A 19,095-nucleotide genomic window follows, 5' to 3' on the forward strand; every position below is an offset into this window, starting at 1 on the left:
TCAATAGACAGTTAAAATTAAGTTTTGACCAATTCAGCTTTAACCAAAAATTATAACAGCAGCTGACAGCCAAACGAAACAATACCTAACCAGCCAACAATCATTTTTTCTCCACATTAAATAGCCTCCAACGGGGTTAGCAACACTTCCAAATTCTGTACAGTTGAACAAATAGTCTACTAGTTGGTCTGGGCCTGCTGTGCTTCTGTCTGCTCAGATTACCAGCTCAAGAGTCAGTAAGGCATGACCCATCTGTTCAGTTTTACTGACCCCAGAACTGTAGTTAACGGAGACGTAGTCTGTTTCACTGCGATTCTTTCACACCACAGAGACTGTCAAAATTACTATGGAGTATTTATAGCACCCCCATGTGGGCAAATCATTGCTCTGCTATTCTTATGCAACAACAACCTCTACGCATTGTCCTTTATCACTTCAGGACTGCACAGAAAGGCACATACTCCTCAAAATTAAATGGAAGGGAGTTAGAATTGACAGAGACTGTAGTGGTGCATCATAAGCATTATCTTCCTGAATGAACCAGACTAGGGTGATAACAAAAGCAGCTGACATGATCTTTCATTATGACAGCTAAAGGAATATAAAAGAACAAACGCAGTTATCATCACCCGATCTAGTCAAAATAAATAATTGCATACGTTGAAACGGTTTCAAAATAAATGACACAGTAGCTTCAGGGGTCCCCTGAGGGAAGCGTATAGCTGCAGGGAAATTATGCAAATTTTTCATTACATTTGTCATACTGTCAATGTTGAATTAGCGATACATGTGATGCTACTGTAAAAATCAAAACCTATTTTCTGCTTCAACAGGTTTCACAAAACCAGTTTCCGCACGTGTCAGGCAATCTGCTTAAGACCTTTCACGTTGTCCAAAAAAACATTTCATACTTATTATGTGTATTATATTATTGATATACTATTTAGAATATAAATAACAATATAGTCATTAATGTTATTGTCTATGCCCTTTTCGTAATTCGTAAAAAAAAAATTACTTCATATTTATAATAACACATATATAGTGTGAAGATATTTAAGCTGTTTTTCTCATACGTTTGAAATTTTTGCTCTCCTTGTGGGAACATTTGGTACCCATAATGTAAGCAAACAAGTCTTTGAGGGAACTTTAAAGCATGGAAAATCAAACTAAACCTGCCCCTGCCAAACAGTTGATGTTACGGCAAGTGTTATTTGTGGATCAATGGCAGTCCTTCATAAAGTACAGTAGAAAAGTCTGTATTTGTACAGTATGTTACATAAAGGAGGAAGGTGACAGGTGGCAGTTTGGTGCCTCCGTTTATTTACTTTCCAGACTTGAAGATTAATTTAATAGGATATTTATTCAGGATTCATGCGAGTTTGAATGCAGAACATCCACAGACTTCTCTCTCAAGCAGTGATTTGTCAGTAGAGTTACGGTAATGCAAAACGATTACTATAACTAATAATATATGCTAAACCTCATGATAGGCTCTACAGGTTCTAAACGTGAGACTGGGATGAGGTGGAACTGGAATGATACATATAAAGCAATCAACTGAAACGTATACGACATCATCTGATTGCAATCAGCCCCCCGAATTGTGATTGTAATAAATTGTTGATTCATTCATGTGTTTTTGATTCATCTTGCTTGCACATTCTCTAGCTTTATTTTTTCTCATCAAAAAAGCAATTCACTGAGACATAAGATGAGTAATGATGGTGCATTACATTTTTTAACTAGTACTTTGCATGAACGATGGATTTTTTAAGACGTACGAGAATATATCACCTCTTAAAACGTGCGTGGCGGCTAAATGGAACACCTTGGAAAGTGTGATTAATTATCAAACTAAAAGATAGCAGAATAAATCAGCAAACACCTTAAATGTGAGTACACGCCACAAAACTTACAGCGCACAATAAAGACAATGTGTGAAAACAAAATGGACATAATATGAATTTAGATATATTGCGCAGAGTTCTGGGTCCCGGCGGCGGGGGAAAGTCCAAATCATTAAAAAGGAACAGTGGCTATAACACACCGTAACCAACACAGCACTATATTTTTTCCCCCCTTGTCAGAGACGCTGAGCTCGAGCGTATCACATAATGTACAAGGTGTGCTTTTATACCCTGGCACTGATGCAAAAATAACAATCTCTCAGGTTCGACTGAGCCTAATCACATTGCTCATTGGCATGTTCCGATGTTTCCTCATAGGAGAGCGGCTGAAATAAATGAGCGACATTCAGCTCTGTGTTTAGGAAGGAAAGAAAAACCCTTCTGAACGGGCTAAATGCAGTATCTTTAAAGGCAGGACTGTAGCCGGAGAGTCAGGTCTGTAATGCACTTACAGTCAGGGGTTCATCGCTCAATCTGTGATGAAGGGATGCAGGAGTGTGTCCAAAACCATGTGCTGGATCCATTACCTGCGAGGAGGCCCACACCACACAAGGGATGAGTAATATATTCCTATACATCGCTGTATATATATTATGTATTTCCTGGCAATGGCACTCCATTGCCAGTATAATAAACATATTATTCTATCCAGCGTAGACAACTGTACTACTATTCAGCTGGCTTTTTTTAACAGTCACAGCAGCTGCTGGTTTTGATTTGATGATGGAGTCCACATATATGTAACATATGGGCAACAGGTTTGCAGCGTTCCAGTTTGGATTTATTAATAAAATCATCGCAGCAGTTTTCATCATATTAACAGGCACAAGACAAAAGCCTGACAGGAGAGTTGAGAGGCGATGTGTAACTGCATTTGCAAACAGATGCTGAGGAGCTTTCAGTACCTTTGCAGCTGTGTGCCTTTTTTTGAACTTGTATAGCATATTCTGGTAAAGAATATTATTATAACGTATTTCCTATATTTTTATTTCTAAAATGTTTTTTTACAGCAGCTGTGAAAAGTACTCAGACACTTTATGAATTTCATTGCATCAGATAACAAAATATCATGTAACCTATAAGAAAAAAAAAGATGATTTTCTGAACTTTATATTAAGTGATAAATCATTTGCAAGTCTCCACAGGTGTCCTTGCAGAGTTACTACTGATGTAGCTCATCTCATTAAGCATGTTCCACTAACATCTGAAACCAAAACCTGCCTAAATGTTTTTTTGCGGATGCATTAAATTGATCAAAAGTGATAGTGAAGACATTTACAATATTACAAAATATTTCAACTTTAAATAATTTACGTTTTTTAACTTTCTATTAATCAAATAAATCCTGAAAAAAGCATCACAGTTTCCACAAAAAAAACATTTTCATGTTGAAATGTTTTTTGAACACCAAAACAGCTTATTATAATGATTTTTGAGGATTATGTAACTGAGAATTCATCACTAGAATAATTTGAAGAAAACTTTTTTTTTTTAATAACTCACAATACTACATTTTTACTATGTATCTGATCAAACAAAATAAAATTATAACAAAGTATATATAAAAATCTTGGTGAGCACAAAACACACTTCTGTCAAAAAATAAATAAAAAAATCTTATTTAACAAAAAGATGTGTGTGTGTGTTTATACTTTATTTCTTCTTTTTTTTTTTTTTATCTAAATCTATATCTAATTAAAGTCATTTTTACACTTAAAGACTTAAGTGTCGTACATTTTTGAAGGCCAGTATCATAATATACTGAAGTTCTTTTAGAAGTATGGACAAAATGCTACTAAAGCACCTTATACTATCATATCATATTACTACAGTATTTATGATACCACAGCAGTACCACAGTATTCTCAAGTTAGTTCTAAACGTCATGGTATACATTTTAGTTTCCAAGTACCATATCTGTAGCATTACCATCTGAGATCATCACAGAGCTAACTTTTAAGGGTACGATACATAAATTTCCCAATTATTCAGTACTACAAACTAATTACTGCACTTCCAGTGTAGCATAAAAAAATGTTTAGCGTTTATGTAGTATAAACGTTTTCTCTAAAAAAAAAAAATACTACAGACACAGAGAACCGACTGCAATCCTATAAACAGCAGTCTATTTGTTTGTCCCTCAGGTGTGTCTGTGTTCAATATCCATTGTATTCAGGTTTTTAGAGCCCGCTTCTGTGTTTTAAATTGGTCGCAGCATGGAGGCGTTAGGCAATGTTTGTTGTCTTTCTCTGGGTCGCTCTTCATTGGGCAGTGTCAGGGCAGCCTTGTCTTATCAGCAGGGCCCTGTAGCAGCAGCAGGCTAACCCTCTCACACAGGGAGCAGCAGGGAGCCGCAGGGTCACCACCGGCCTGCTACCTCAGAGAGAACAATCCGACGGAGCCAAATATACACACATCGCTTAAGTAAATAAATATGTCTCCCAGCCCCAGAGCCATCCCAGTGCTGCTGCCTGACTGCCCCTTTCTTTCAAAATACACTTATACTCACCATTGTTTACCATCAGCACAGGAGACGCCTTGGTTCGTGTCAGGATCACTGTAAAAGAAACAAAAAGCTGAAACCTCTTTTCTTCTTCTCTCCCTCTCTCTCACACAAACACACACACACACACACACACACACACACACACATACATACACATCCTGATGAACTACTCACATCCCCGCTGTTTTCATTATTGAAACTGGTAATGAAATTTGTTACACGTTCGCATTTCGGGAAAGACCAGCAAGATTCAGCGAGTTATTCTTAAGATCTATGCCTTCAATATGTGACTATTGATTAGCCATAGAGCCAAGGAAAATATAAACTTAACAGACAGCCATAAAGCGGAAAAAAACAAAAAAACAAAAAAAAACAAAGGCCCATCGCAACCCGCTAGGGCATTGGGTAATAAATATACCACGCCTAACCATGTTCAGCTAGTTTAAACGCGAATTTATAGCCATGACTGTCTAGGTGAAAACAACACCTCTGTTAACCCTGCATGTTATTATGAGGTTTATTGGGCTTGTCTTTGCCTGTGGAAATTGCAAATCTGTATACTTCATCACAAGCACCAGGGCCACAGAAAAGCAACACGCTATTTACCCTCCTCAATTTATTTTATGGGCTCTGCAACCTTTTTCACTCCTGTTTATTTGTCAAGCAGTCAATTATTTTCCAATGCGGCTTTTTGCCTTTTTTTTTTTTTACTTTCACTGTTTTTTGGAAATGGGATTTTGTGTAGGGACAGTTTAAATTTCAATGCAAAGGCAAGAGAATAAATACAAGTTGAGGGGTTTCCATTTATCGAGGCCAGCTTGTTATTTAGCACTGAAAAGGAAGGGGGGAAATGAAAGCCCAGCTCTTGTCTCAGTTGTTCGTGGTTAAAGTGTGTGGGCAGATGGAAGGACTAAAAGCATTGTATAGACGTCGAGTATCCTTAAAAGCTTAGTGTTTCGGGCCTGGTGGCCTAGGAAAGCTCAATCCACAGGTAAGTACTGTAAGTGATGTTTTCATTCAAAGGACTGGCAGGTACTGTACGTGATGTTACCTGCTAGAACTTCCGCCAGACTTCAGACGCCCTCTCTTTCTACAACTACGACTCTTCGACGCAAAAAAAAAGCGTACAAACAGTATATTTACCTGTCAGGCAGAAACAACTTCGGTGTCTGTTTTCAAGCGTTTTCAAGTGTATGTTTTTTTTCCAGCTATGAAAGGCTTTATTCGCGTCCTCTTGCGTCCGTCGTCTCGTATTCGTTTTAGGACAATTTTGATCATTCAAACCAATCAAAACGCGTCTTGCATCGCGCGCTCAGTTTCCGGCCTCCCATATGGTCCGTCGGCTGTGAACGCGCAAAATGATTGACAGATTGAAAGCGCCTCAAAAATGGCTGCTGGTCCTGAGGCGGGTCCCCAGCACTTTGTATTTTTCTGTAGAGAATATGGCTGTCATATCTCAAGACAGTTATTTCAGTGATATCTTTTAGAGAGTAGGATCATTTAGCAAATGTCATTACATTAAACATTGCTGAACGTTTGATGTAGAGGTATTAAGTTTATTAAGAAAATCTGCAACACACATTATAATAATAATAATGATGATGATGATGATAATAACAACAACAATGATAATATAGATGCACGGTAAGCTTTGCATAAAGTTGAAATAGACCCTGAACAGCTCTTTCCTGTGGTATAAATGATTAGTTTAAACATATTATAATTTTAGGAATTATCAGTAGGATATGATTACAGAACATAAAATGCACTAAAATGCCATATTTTGCTCTGAGATTGGGGGCACTCGTTTTCAGCAGATGGCTCTTCAAACAACAAGTACTTTTTAAGATACTTATGGAAACGTTTTGTAGCATTATTTTAATTTTTAAGGCTTGTCAAAAACCTATTTCAGCAATCAAATAAAAACCGTTTGTGTATAAATAAAACTGGTTATTTTGGATTCACCACAAAAGCCATACATCTCAGTGCAGAGTAATTCAATTCTCTTAAAAAGCAATGCTGGACCTCTTTTAGCTCTATGCAGTGCATTTATCTCGATTAACAGTTCCCTCCTCTTTTCTCCTCCATTTGTCGTGGTTGCACTGTCAGAACTGTTTAGACGAACAAAAAGCCTGCTTGTTTTGACATATGGTTTCTCGGTTTTGTTTTTGTTGATAATGAGAAACATGTTCCTTGGCTTGCAGCACCAAAGCCTGAGGGTTTGCAGTTGTGGAGTGCCTGAAAGAAACTGCGAGGAAATTACCTGAGGCACATGCCTCTTTTGTTTCAGTGCTAGCTTGGCTAACGTGGCCTAAATCCTCGCAGAACTGAAAACGTTGAGATGTAGGATGCAGATTGGACCACTGATGTCACCTCATTATACTGCAGGTATTATACTATATTTTATGACTATATGCTAATGGAGTGCCATGAATGTTTATTTTCATAAGCTCCTGTGTGGCTAAACATGCTTCATTTGTCAGCTAGCTTAAAAATCTGATGCTGCCATGGTTGACAGTGGATATAGAATAATTTTACACATAAATGGGCCTTTAAAACTCAATTTCAAAGTGCACAATTTCCAGTAGAAACATCAGGATCTAAAAAAAAAAAATCTACCCTGATTTTTACAAGTAGTCTTAGGACGCGGATATTAAGTGACAGTAGTAAAACCCCAGTTAATTGAACTAAATGCTATAAAGATGCAGTTTGCGTCACCAAATTCGAGTGTCACAATCCAAAAAGCAATTTGCAAGGAGCTCAGGTTTTACAAATGTTATCGGTGCAATCAGCTACACTCATGCTGTAAGGCGCCGGCAGAGATTGAATTCACGTTCATCAACACAAGTCACATTGGTTTCATCAGTGCGCAATAAACCTGTGATGAGTAAATGGCTCTGGCCAGCATGAATTCCTTCATTTTATCAAATAGTGGATTGTTGGTAAGTTGTGCATGATGCTTGTCTCGTGGCGAGAAGCTTATGTGAGATGACGTTTCATCTGTATTCTATGAGGGTTATCATTTTTTATTCATTCTCCACTCACGCAGGAATGGGAACCCTCTCAAAGCCCCGACTGACCTCAAGGTCAATCAGGTGATAATCACCCTGTTCACAAGGCCATAGATTTAGTGAGCACTGAACAGAGTGAAATAGAGAAGAAAAAGTGAGGAGAGGAGTCGAATAGAAAAGGCAGGTGTTCTTGTTTTGCAAGTTTAATTAGATTCTGAGAATCTTTTCATAATCTGAATTCTGGTAAAATTACTTTCATATAAAATGTAAATATCGGAATATCATCTTTAAACAGTGAATATCATTTTTGCAAAAATGTTGCCACAGGGACATGTTTTTCATCAACCTGGGATGCAAAAATATGCACCTGTATGTATTTACCTAATTTTTGCTAATGGTGTGTTCAATAAAAAACTGTGTGCGTCATTTGTTACAAAATAATAATAATTATAATTCTCACAAAAAGAGAAATTTGCAGAAAATGTACTCACCCTCAGGCCATTTAAGAGTAAAGGAATTAAAGGTGGTTTTTTTTTTGAACATCACCTGCTCACCACCTGTCACCCTCTGCAGTATCATCAGATTTAATCCAAACAGCTCCACAAGCTGTATTTGTAACAAACAAACACAATTCGGATAAAATGCAAGTCCTCTATCTGTAATATTGCTTTCTCTGGTGAAAACGTTGTCTGATTCAATTGCTCAAGGAAAAAGTTCTATGTTCTTAGAAAATATGCCTGTTTATTATGGATTATGGACTGGCCAGAAGCAATGATAAAGTTAAAATGATGGATTTGTTAATTATTAAAGCATAGCTTTTCACTTCCCAAGATGTTAACTGATGAATTGGTGTTGTGTGGATTCCTGTGATATTTTTATCAGCTGTTTGGACTCTCATTCTGATAACACATAGGATCCATTGGTGAGCAAGTGATATAATGCTATATTTCCCCAAATCTGTTATAATGAAGAATTTTTTCTGTCCAGAATAAAGATATTCAGGTAAATCTAAAGTATTTAATATCAGTAATGGGCTTTGAAAATGTTTTTAATAAAGTGCTCATTATGCATCGAATGCACTACTGCAATGGAAGCAGTCTTGTAAATCCTATGATAAATAAAGAAATCAGACTAAACAAATACGTTACTCCACACATTGGAGCGCACTTTTTTTACACTCACTTTAATGCCCCCATACTAAACCTTATAGTGGTTTTTTCACATTTTAAAACATTTCCCCCTTATACTGTAGCAATAAAGATCTCTTTACTTATTATGCTTCTGGTGGTTGCCTTCATGAAATAAATGTCGAGTTTTTGGGCTGTGAACTCGAGTGTATGTTTACATTTTGCTTGCTGGTTAAGAAGCCGATAAATTATCCACCAACACAAGGCCAGGCTGAATAAGAGGCTGAGAGAAATAGGGCAATTTTCTATGAATACGGCTGCGAGAAGAGCTGACATCAGCAGTCTCCAGACTGAAGATCACAACAGTCTAATGCTGTATTCTCGTGTCGACGCCTAACCTAAAACACTAACACACAAAACTCACTCATAATAACTGCACCAAGCATTGGTTTCTAATGAACTGATTTTTAAATGGTTCAGCTCTCTAATGTGACTACGTTCTGAATCTGCTGTGCAATCTGTCCAATGAAAGGGCATGATGTCATAGGCGGTAAGGTCAGAGACCAGGAAGCATAAAAGCATGTGTGGCAAAGCCGACGTCAGCCTCAAGTCATGAGAAACTACGCTGGTAGGGATGCCGGAAGTATGGCACTGAGACACAGCTCGAGTTCATGCAAGAAACCCTGGTTACTTACGCAACCTGGAGAAGTTCCTTTTCTGGAGCTCGAGCTGCATCATACAACTCTTTGGAAACGAGATGCCCATGCCACCAGACTTTCAATCCCTGCCCAGTGTGTCTAAGGCAAGAGGACGGATACCAGCAGTTGATCCTCCTTCATCCACAGGGCAGCTCTGTGGACATATGTGTCCATTGCTCAAACTGGACACATACAATTAAGCTTTGACTGGCCTGCGGAGGAAGTGTATCACCAGGGGCTGTGTACCCACCATTTTTCCATCGAACTGTGAGTGGCAAGTTGAGAATGTGAAGTGGGACACCCCTGCAGAAAATCTAGCCAGCAAGTACTCCAGAATTGTAGCACCTGGGCAGTTAACAGGGTCTTGCTGGCGAACTCTGCACCACGAAGTGAAAATTTCCACTTCAGGGTGTACACTTCTGGTACAGAGGAAGAGGATGAAAGGCCTATAGTACAATGGGCCATGGTGCAACCTTGAGGACCTTAGGAATACACCTTGTGTACCAGTCCGGGTGCAAAGTTTGCCAAAGAGGGCCACTGAAAGTGCCAAAGTAAAGTAAAGAACCTCCACTTCTTCTTGTACACTTTCCTTGTAGAAGGAGCTCTGGATTGGAGAATGGTCTACCACCTCAGCTAGGAGAGCAGAAGCTATGAAACACCGTCTTGGTGTACTCTCATCAGAACTTCTGAAAGCAGCACAATGGGCTATGGTATTGAAGAGGGGCCCTTAGAAACATACCCTGCACAAGGGTACAAAAACTCTTTGGCTAGACCGGTCACAAAATCGAAAAAAGAGGGGGCCTCTAAAAGGGCCTGCAGATCCCCAACCCACTTTAAAGAGGTTATCGCCAAAAGAGATACAGTCTTCAGGATGAGATGGCAATTAGATATCACCTTAATAAATACGAGTATAGCTTTCACACTTTTAGGCCACTCGAGGTGGGTTTATTTTTTTACTCTAATCTTACAATCTGATATTGTCCACAGACTGATATTGTTCTGTGCCATTCCAGATTCCACGTCTTAAAGATATCTCTGTTACGGTTAGTACAATTAAAATATATTGCAGTATAAACATAAAGGACCATCTGAGCACACAAAACCATTCTGCACTTAAAAACACGCTTCATATGCCAACAGCCATCCTAGAGGAAATCAGCAGAGTAAATTCTGAAAAGCTCCATAGAAATCCACATCAGATAAGACCGTAGAGAGCAGATGCCAGCACAGAGGACCAATCATCTCATGCTGTCCCACATTATGGATTTACCATTCAGACACAAATCATTATAGCTACAGAGCCTCAGTTAAGTGGCTGCATGAGCGACTCTCTGCAGGCATGCCAAAATGGCATGATTATAAACAAAGACTTGATATTAAAGCCTTTCATTCATGCATGCATAAAGTAAACATGAACAGAGGAAAAAGTCTATTTTGAAAAAAAAATTATACTGCCCATTGCAGAGGAGGAGGAGGGCTGGGAACATTTTTCCATCTCTTGGTCCCGAATTGGTGTCTAATTATCGCATCATAATGAGAAGTTAAAATAACTTTGTTCATTCCTGGCCCAGAACCAATGAGAAGACGCAAGTCTCTCCATAACCAGCTGCCTTTGTGACTGCGGATTGTTCCTTCTGTCCACTATTTTGCTTCTACACTGCAAAGCAAGAAGCATATTACTGAACTAGCTTGTGTCTGATTAATATACTTTTATATACTTACTTAATATGCTAATCCGATTAATTTACTTTTTCAAAGTAAATCCCATCCATACAATTTCCTTTACACAACTGAATTTGTCTTTCCTTTCAAAAATCTAAACGTGGTAATAATATGTCCTGAATGATGTGTTATTAAACGTTTTACCTTGTGCCAACAAATGAAAGTTTTTTTAAATTGCCAATTTACCACACAATGTATTCAAAGGATTTCTGGGCTGGTAATTTATGCCCAAATTGATGTCAGAGTTCGAAACAAGATAAAAGAAAAGAGAATGCTATGAAGTACTATCTGAAGACCAACATGACCTGCCAGTGAAGGATTTTAACACTTCCAATCAGACATAGGAAGGTCACTTAAATACTTGAGCACACATACACATTCAAACTCTCTCTCTTGCACACACTTAACATGATAAAGCGCAGAGTGAAGGACCCCTTAAATTGGCCCAATACTAAAGGTGGAAATTGCATGGGAATTCACCTCTTTCTATTCTGTCGTTAAAAATCTGGGGAGTGGAATGCAGTTTCCTTTGTGCTGGCCTTGAGTTGACAAGAATTAAGGAGTTAAAAGCCAGGTTATATCACTGTACAGTTTAAACATTTAACACTCGTTTGCAATAACTGAAGTATGATTTAGCATTACCATGGAGAGAGTAGCATGTAGTGTTTAGTGATATTTATATATAATGTAGTGATATATATATATATATATATATATATATATATATATATATATATATATATATATATATATATATATATATATATATATATATAAAAATTTTAAAATACATTTTATTTACTTATTAATAACTTATTAACAATTGTGAATTGGCAAAGGTTTACAGATTCAGTGACTACTGTAAATGAACACATAAATTACTTAAACATAAACATAAACTGTTGTCAGCCCAACTCATGTTCAAAGCGATTCCGAGATTTAGCACTTAATGTGCTTGAAAATCATTTTCAATATGTCAACATCAAATACGAAGGAGTAATTGCAATCGTTTACTTTATGGGACTTTATGCTAGGTGACACCTCATCATTTCAGAGGCATTTTCTTCACAAGTTACAGCCATGAAGTGACACATTTTACAGTCCTCTAAAGGAGCCTGTTGTATACAGGCTTCGCTGGCATCATGGAAAACATAAAGTGGGAATAATGTTGACAGATTCCAGAAACACCCCATCTGTACGGTTATTTCAAAAGAAGCCGTGCTTCTCTGATTCCGAAGAAACCAGACCTTCCACGCACCGACACTCACTGGAAGCACACCACCACACATCAGCCCTAAAAAGGCACAGAGAGGCAGCCATTGATCATTTTGCTGATAAAATACCTTCCACGAGGACCTGGCAAGAGCTGGGCCCATTTGGCAAGCCCTCCCACTATGGAACAAATGTGTATGTACACTGAATGCATATGGCTTTCAGAGATAAAGACCAGATACAGCAGAAAAACACAAGCTGAATTCAGAGTGGTCAGGATGGATGTGCTTTACCAAGCAAGCTTTTAAGGGTCCCGTCCTGCCTCGTGATCAATTAGATGTTTACAACTTCTGAATGTCAAAAAGTTATTAATTGAGGTTTGTAGCTTCTAATTTGTTTGTTTATTTAGCATTCATTTGTCAAAGAATCTGTGGTCTTTTGTGGGTTTTTACATTTGGAAAAAAATAACCATTAAAAGTTAACTTATTATCTATGTACACCTCCATTGAATTGAATACAAATATTTATATTAGAGCATTTGGTAGCAAAAAAAAGGCAATTGATTATACGCAATAGCATGCACACTTAAACTATTGCACAAATATACATGCATAGAAGCAATGAATAAATAAAATAATAACAAATATGTAATGTTTTTACTTAGAACACAAAATAATTAAATGTTAAATATATATTTTTGATATACACCTGTGTGTGTGTTTATACATACACATATACATGTATATATATATTACCTTGCATACCTAAATATTTGAATAAATAGTAACTCCTCTCAATAATGTATTAGGTATCATAAAATAATAATGAGCAATATATTACATTATTTATTAAATATATTTCAGTATTGATTTTTATTACAGGTGTTTTACCTGCATTCAAATTATTATAGTTAGTTTATAGTTTTATGTATTTTCTTATTTTACTTTATTTTATTTATTTTTTTACAGCGTACATATTGGTATTATGAAATAAACAAACTTATCGTACAGTACTTATCGTACTAGCTTAATGTGAATTATAGATAGAAAGGTGGAAAAATGAATGCATAAACAATTTAAAATACAAATGTCCAAACTTTCAAAATCTTACATTTATGGATTTTGAAGTCAGAACCAATTGATTGTTTTTATCATTGATTATAGGGGCTTACAGTGAAACTGGAGGCAGATATAAGGCAGATAAATGAATATTCTGTCTTCGGTGATCTTCACAGACACAGAGAAGAGTCACGTACTGCCGAACACCCACTGCCTCCTGCTCCGGTCGCCCACTCCGCCATCCGTCTGTCCCTCCCTTCCTCCTCCATCACATCTCCTCACCCAGCCTTTCATGGGGGTACGATCCAATTAGTCCAGATTCATGAGAAAGCACTGTCAAGCGCCATTGCAACAAGAAGCCTTCAAAGCCGAAGTGGGGGAAGGGCGGGCAACAGAAGAAAACATAATGAAAAGAATGCACATGTAGGTGGCTGGTGACTCAGACATGTCCTTAAAGCCTCAAACTTTAGTCTATAGGAGGGGAGACGTCTTCCATACGCTCAGATCTGAAAGCCATTCTTTATGTTGCTATAGCCACTGCTGTGCTGCTGCCCGAGCTTTGACTTGTTTATTCATTGAGAAACAATCAAGTTTAGAGACAGTTACAGTAGGGTCACAAAGTCAAAGATTTATTTCATAAATTTAACACATTTTTTTTTGAAGGAAAAGTTAATTTAAATGAAAGTGTTGTCTTTATTTACTCACCTTCGAGTTGTTCGAAACAGAAGAACAGTATTGAGAAGGTTACTTCTGAAATGCAATAGGTTACAGATTGCAAGTTATTGTATGGGAAGTGTAACGAGCAGTGTAACTATTTCAGTTGCTTTAAGTAATGTAACTGATTACATTTGATTACTTTTTGGTACATTTATAGCAGGCAGGATTAACCTTACAGTGATACTCAACACTTATTACTGTCAGACTGAATAAAGGTTGTAAGTTAATATGAAAGCACTGCCGAAATCAGACTTTAGCGGTTTGATCGTCCTGAGGTTAAATGCAGGCTCAAAATCATAACAAGATATAGTTTTGTTCGCTATGATGCTGTTTTTGAAACCTGATCTTTCCATAGCTATGACAGAAAACAAACAAAGCATAAATTATATACATAAAACCAAATAGGAAATAAAACAATTGCTGAATAAGCGTGTGTCCTATTATTTGCCTCTCAAATTTAGAGCAGTCTGGGAAAATGTTCTAAAATTTGGGGTTTGTGTTTTTTCTCAGTAATGATTACAGATACATTTATTCTGTAATTAAACGGATTAATTCCTGTACACGTGCCTACTTATTCTCCAACACAAAAGGACGTTTTGATGCTGGTAACAAAAAAAAGTTAATGGTAGCAATAGATTATTGAATTTTTCATATTATACAAGTCAGTTTCTAACAGCAACTGTTAGGTAATTCATACGTTTGAAACAACTTGAGGGCGAGTAAATGATGATAATGATGAGTAAACTTTCAGTGAACTATGTATTTAAGATTTGTATTTTTGTTGTTCCACTTTTCAGCAGTCATGCAGATAGAACAATATAATTAGCAACACAAACTGTTATATCAAATTAGAGAAAAATGTTCAATAGCTGTCTTTTCCGTTGCTATGAAAAGTTCAAAACAGTTCAAAAGTGAACAGCGGGACCAAAATTTACATGCAAGTCACTTTGCTGCAAGTCTAATACATGTGTATCTAAAAGAGGCATTCATGGTCTTAAATTGATCCATACTGCATGGACTAGAGCCGCAAATTACACTCCCAACTCTCTAACTGAATACATAATACAAAGAGGACCTCCTGGCGTCAGTGTGAATTTACAATTTCCCCTGCTGTGATGTCCTGACCTGAGAAAAACTCTCATTTTGTGCAGATATTCAGGCTGTATCTCTCCCCTGTGGCCGTATCTCTAACCTTGAGTACAAAGATTTTGTTTAAACATGCGTAACCATGGTTTCCTTTGCCCATTAGATCGCTGGGCCTCTCTCTCGTCTAGCAATCAATAGTTTGCAGGTTTTGGGATATTTAGATGTGAGGGGGCTGCTTTCACATCACTCACGCTGAACAACCCCCAGACCCTGCGAGCTCAGAGTTTTGCAGTTTCCATGGTAATGTGCGTGCGATTGAAAAAAGAAAATAGAGAGTAATGGAAGAAAGAAAGACGTTATATGTGCGTCTAAGCGTGAGAGAAAGCAGCCAGAGAGATGAAAGCAAGAAATCTAGAACGGAAAAGAAATCTCCGCGTGCTCGAGGCAGGCAAGGTGAGGCCTGGATCGTTCACTTGTCCTCGCTGTCGATGAAACGCTGCTCTCTTCCATCAAACCTGACACAGCATACTGATAGACTACAGATGACCCGTGGTCTTGAGAGAGTCTTCCAAAGCGGTGGAGAATGAATAATGTCTGCCGGACTGGGAATGTGAAGTGTGTACCACCGAAAGTGAATGAATGTCGTAGCACTGGATAAAATATCTAAACCAAGCCGGTTTACTTTGAAGAGCTTTTCATGTAACGTTTCACAGTTTTTTTTTTATTTTAAATGATACAACTGAAAACATGCAAGAAATCAGAGCATTAGTGTATTTGGGGTGACTTCCCGCAAGTTACATCTTATTTTATGCTAAATAAAGTCTTATTTTATTCTACATTTTGAGGGCAAAATCGTGTACATTGTTAAAAGCAATGTACACAACTCAAGTCACTTTCAGATCAAACGGCCTTCTGTTGGTCAATGCAGTGAAACTTGAAGCTGTCCCAGGTAAAAAAAAAAAAAAAAAAAAAAAAAAAAGAAGTACACTTCCATAATTTCCTATTTTCGTGCATGAATTTTGCACTTAATATACTAAAAAAATGTAGCACTTCTTAAGATAAATTTAAGATTTAAGTGTTCTCAATGGTACTATTTTGAGACACTGTGAATAAAAAACAAAATGCACTTTTAACATACTATATTTGTTTTTAAAAATGTATTTCCTTACCATCTGTATTACACTTGAGTGTACTGTTTTATAAAACATGTTTACAAGTGTGCTACAAATGGTAACTTTACTACAAAATAAATATGACTGAACATCAAGAAAGCATCATGTTTGGAACGCCATTTTTCGAGTCAACTGATGTTAATCTGCTCTGGTTGGTTTAAGCAGGCAAAAATCGGCATTACGATCGGTCAGATTGCCTGTTCAATCAAAGTCCCCCGCGAAGGGTCGATTTGAGTGTCTTTATAAGCGAGTCATTTGAAATCAGTCACTCAACAGATTCGTTCAGCAACACTGATTCATTCAGTAAATGAAAATAATTAAAATATAATTATATTAAAACCTATTCTTATAAATTAAATGAACTTGGTGCATCCGGAACCAAATACTGAGTAGGTACTGTATTTGATTTACTTTGCAAAGTGCGTTCTATATGAAATTCAGACATGTTTGTTTTTAATCACGTGTCGCTCCATGCACTGCAGTTCTGAAATCCTCTCCCAAGGCCACATGGGATATTAAAGAGTTTAATGAATGCACACTTCAGAATCCCAGCAGCAGTAGTAAGCTATTTGAGTACTTTTCACCTACTGTTTTTTTGGCATACTGTTTTCAAATACTACAGTAGGGAAGAATTCGCTATTCTTAATAAGCGAGTCAATTGCTGACTCTAATTTCGAAGGCTTCACCCACCGGACATTGTGCACATCATTGAGGCTACCTTTTTTCAGTTACCATTACATTCCAAAATAAAGAATTTAATGTGATTTCTCGATTTATTGTTTACCTTTCTGAAATTAGTAATCCTCAGTGACATGTACAACCATAAATGAAAATCTTTGGTGAGGGTGATGCCTAGATAAATCTAATATAACAATCATTCATCTGATTTACTCGAAAAGTAAATATAGTTGATTCTACTGTGGCTTTTTAGAATCTAATTTAGTGGAGCAAAAACGGTCAAAGCGGCAATATTGTGTTTAAAATAGACTACTAACTTATTTTTATCGAAAACCTTCGGTTAAAAGCTTGAGGGAACATTACGCAATGCATCTGCTAAGTTACCAGTCATTGAAAGCTTTTTGTCATTTTATGAATTACAGTCGAATAAATACATTTGAAGCATCTAAACAGACCTCATATTTTTGCACTTTGCTTACTATATAGTGTGAGAATTTCCAAGAAAGAAATTTTAAAGAACGGTTTAATGTACTTTTATCTGAACTACAGCATGTCACACCACGGGAGACTGCTGACACGGCTTGAAATTTCATGTGGACCACCCGCACGCACTGATAAAGATTTTTTTTTTCCTCTTTAAAGTAGCTCAGAAGCACATCCACGTACACACGGGAGACCTGGCTCGTTAATTCCATCCTCCCCTGTATCATCCTCTTAAAACAAATTGCTCGGGCTTATTTCAATATCGACAGCACTTTGCCTGCAGAGGACTTAGAGAGAGTGTGTGAGTCTGTATAAGCAGTGTGTTGTGCATGAGAGGTCAGAGGCGTTTCCGCTGCCTCTGCTCACAATTTACGGTTCGCCGGCTAATTCTGAACCAAGGTTATCAGGCGCTCGGTCTTAGGCGGCATTGATTTGAAGTAATGCTTTCCTCTCCTCCACACATAAGTCTTCATTAGCTGATCCTTCTGACCTGCACTAAACCCTATGTCATTACCCCGCGAGCCATCATCAATATCCTCCCCCGTCCTAAAGGCAGGGCCCTGCTCTTCCACCTTCTGCCCAGCTTTAATCTCAGCCCTGTCAGGTGGCATTAACATTGGCCAAGCTCAATGCCATTCACAGCACAGAATCCTCCCGTTCCTTACCCCGAAAGCAAAATATGGTAGGATAGTTCGCTGCCGCCAGGTCATCTGACAATATTCAAGACGACAAAGGGCATGAGAAAACAAAATGATACATGAAATAAATGTTTGAAAATGTTTGCTTTGGCATCACAGGAATAAATTACCATTGCATTCAAGCAATGCTGAAAACAAAATAGTTCCGTCAAAAGCAAAACGCAAGCTTTTGCACAGTAGCGTTGCGAGGTTATTCGATTTTATGAGAACATATGGCAAGATTTCAGCTTAAAATATATCACTCTCCTGACGCGCATCTCTGAAATAAAGCAATTGTGCAATTTCCTATTGATGCGCAATTGACACATCCGACCCCAATTTTCTGCATTCAAGAATATCAAGTTTATATATGACACAGTGCAGTGCTTATGTAAAAATCGCTCCCTTCTTTTGGACGTAAAGAAATAGAGTTCATTTCCCGTTCAGTCAGAAGGGAGGTAATTGCAGCAATTGCAAATAGATTCAGCTTCAAATCGTGTATCTCAACTAAACTGTTTCAATACAGAGCCTTGGCTTTATATTTTAATTTTCTGCTCAATGCAGATGTATATATATATATATATATATATATATATATATATATATATATATATATATATATATATATATATTTTAAATGTAGGCTACAATTTTCAGTATAAGAAAATTACAGCTGTAATAGTTTCCTACAGTTTTCCAACATAGGTGATTCAGTCACCCTAAAACTCTGCAGTAATTTAAAGTTTTAAGTCTGAAACATCAAAAATGTTCTTCCCCTTCAAAGGTCAACCAAAACAATCGCTGTACTGAGCCTGTTTCCCCCCGAAAAAACAACCGCTCTCCAGCGTGATGTTATATGCAAATTATTCCAAGTGTCGTGGTTTAAACATCCAGACAAAAAATATATATATAATAAGTATAGCAGCCTTATGCTAAACCTTATAAACCAGTCTGATTCAAATAAGACCTCTTAAAAATTAAGGTTCTATTTTTAGGAAACCTTTAACATTAACGAAACCTAATCAGTGCACAAAAGCT

General features: G+C 37.3%; 1 long non-coding RNA gene across 1 annotated transcript; it reads right to left on the reverse strand.

Moving 5' to 3' along the window:
* Positions 1 to 1,280: 1,280 nt before the first annotated feature.
* LOC122324095 lies at positions 1,281 to 5,732 on the reverse strand. The gene is made up of 3 exons (XR_006247102.1): positions 5,560 to 5,732; positions 4,420 to 4,467; positions 1,281 to 2,437 (listed from the first exon to the last, which is right to left on the reverse strand). It is a non-coding gene; the product is annotated as an uncharacterized LOC122324095 (long non-coding RNA).
* Positions 5,733 to 19,095: the final 13,363 nt, after the last annotated feature.

This window comes from Puntigrus tetrazona, chromosome 19 (genome assembly GCF_018831695.1).
Source record: "Puntigrus tetrazona isolate hp1 chromosome 19, ASM1883169v1, whole genome shotgun sequence".
Lineage (NCBI taxonomy): Eukaryota > Metazoa > Chordata > Actinopteri > Cypriniformes > Cyprinidae > Puntigrus > Puntigrus tetrazona.